The 2,500-nt window shown below is 33.3% G+C and overlaps 1 protein-coding gene across 10 annotated transcripts in view; it reads left to right on the plus strand.

Moving 5' to 3' along the window:
* Positions 1-2,500, plus strand: part of LOC133650035 (adenylyl cyclase-associated protein 2-like) — a 46,448-nt gene that overhangs the window by 25,934 nt on the left and 18,014 nt on the right. The window lies entirely within an intron of this gene.

The following is a 2,500-nucleotide window of genomic DNA, read 5'->3' on the forward strand; positions in this document are numbered from 1 at the left end:
CACTCGCAGGTTACACACGGACACACGCCCATAAATAATACTTTTCAAAATAAAAGCAGCACAGTTGTATTGCGCGCACGACATAAATGTTTTTTCAACTTTATTTTGTAATTTGGGATTGCAGCTGTTCACATTCACTCACAATCACGCATACGTCCACACGGATGTAATACAAATAACGATTTTCAAAACAAAAGCAGCACCGTTGTATTGCACACTCGACATAGATACTTTTTAAATGTATTTTGTAATTTATAATTGGCCGGACAGGGACGCACAAAGGGCCGGATGCGGCTCGCAGGCCGCAGAATGCCCAGGTCTGGTCTAGCTCCATCCTATCTTGCTGATTGTATTTTACCATATGTCCCGACCAGAAATCTGCGTTCTAAGAACTCTTGATTCCCAGAGCCCCAAAAAAGTCTGCATGCGTTTTCCATTGTATCGCAAATACACTAACTCTTGTCTTTTCTTCCAGAGGAGCGGCTCTGACTTTGTATGGTCATGTTCTATATTTGAGTCTGTTGTCAGCCAAGCGTGTGTGTGTGTGTGTGTGTGTTAAAGAAAGTGGCCGGCACATTGTTGTGTGTCTGCTGACGCACACACATGTGTGTGTGCCTGAGACTGTCTTATGCTTAAAGGGAAACTGCACTTGTTTTTGGAATTTTGCCTATTATTCACAATCATTGAGAGACAAGAAGACTTGTTTCGATATGTTTGTATTCTAACATGTAAACATGGGCTTGTTCTAGGTAGCTAGCAATGCAGCTAATGTTAGCAATCAATTCTACCTCTAAATCACTTTAAAAATGCATTTAAAAAGCGTCAATACTTCATTTACAGGGACTTTTTTCCTGTTTATTTGGGTAAACGCTCCATTTATGTCGAAATAGCTTGCCTTCAAATTGCACATTTTACAGCTGCCAGTCACTTTCACCTCTGTCTGCTCCGTCTCACTCTTCCTTCGTGCTCGCTTCTAGAAGCAGCAGTTCATCCTCTGTATACTCGGCTTCAAAAGATAAGGTTGTGAATCCTCATTTGTCCAAAAGTAGTCGTCATCTGTTACCAAGTCTGCCATAACTACAACATACTCACGTTTGTTTCCGGAAGTAGGAACACACATTTGTTGTCAGAAGTCGGACGTGCGCTGCTATGGAAACGGAAATTAAGATGCCAAGGAATTTGTTCCGGCAATGATTAAAATGATCAAAATACAGTAAATATTGAACATGTTACATATTGTTATGAAGGTGTCTGTTACTACATTATATATATACTTGCAGTGTGTATATTGTAGATATTACATATTGTTATGAAGGTGTCTGTTACTACATTATATATATACTTGCAGTGTGTATATTGTACATATTACATATTGTTATGAAGGTGTCTGTTACTACATTATATATATATACTTGTAGTGTGTATATTGTACATATTACATATTGTTATGAAGGTGTCTGTTACTACATTATATATACATACTTGCAGTGTGTATATTGTACATATTACATATTGTTATGAAGGTGTCTGTTACTAGATTATATATATACTTGTAGTGTGTATATTGTACATATTACATATTGTTATGAAGGTGTCTGTTACTACATTATATATATATACTTGTAGTGTGTATATTATACATATTACATATTGTTATGAAGGTGTCTGTTACTACATTATATATACATACTTGCAGTGTGTATATTGTACATATTACATATTGTTATGAAGGTGTCTGTTACTAGATTATATATATACTTGTAGTGTGTATATTGTACATATTACATATTGTTATGAAGGTGTCTGTTACTACATTATATATACATACTTGCAGTGTGTATATTGTACATATTACATATTGTTATGAAGGTGTCTGTTACTACATTATATATATATACTTGTAGTGTGTATATTGTACATATTACATATTGTTATGAAGGTGTCTGTTACTACATTATATATACATACTTGCAGTGTGTATATTGTACATATTACATATTGTTATGAAGGTGTCTGTTACTACATTATATATATATACTTGTAGTGTGTATATTGTACATATTACATATTGTTATGAAGGTGTCTGTTACTACATTATATATATATACACTTGTAGTGTGTATATTGTACATATTACATATTGTTATGAAGGTGTCTGTTACTACATTATATATACATACTTGCAGTGTGTATATTGTACATATTACATATTGTTATGAAGGTGTCTGTTACTACATTATATATATATACTTGTAGTGTGTATATTGTACATATTACATATTGTTATGAAGGTGTCTGTTACTACATTATATATACATACTTGCAGTGTGTATATTGTACATATTACATATTGTTATGAAGGTGTCTGTTACTAGATTATATATATACTTGTAGTGTGTATATTGTACATATTACATATTGTTATGAAGGTGTCTGTTACTACATTATATATACATACTTGCAGTGTGTATATTGTACATATTACATATTGTTATGAAGG

The sequence above is a fragment of the Entelurus aequoreus genome, linkage group LG05, assembly GCF_033978785.1.
Source record: "Entelurus aequoreus isolate RoL-2023_Sb linkage group LG05, RoL_Eaeq_v1.1, whole genome shotgun sequence".
Lineage (NCBI taxonomy): Eukaryota > Metazoa > Chordata > Actinopteri > Syngnathiformes > Syngnathidae > Entelurus > Entelurus aequoreus.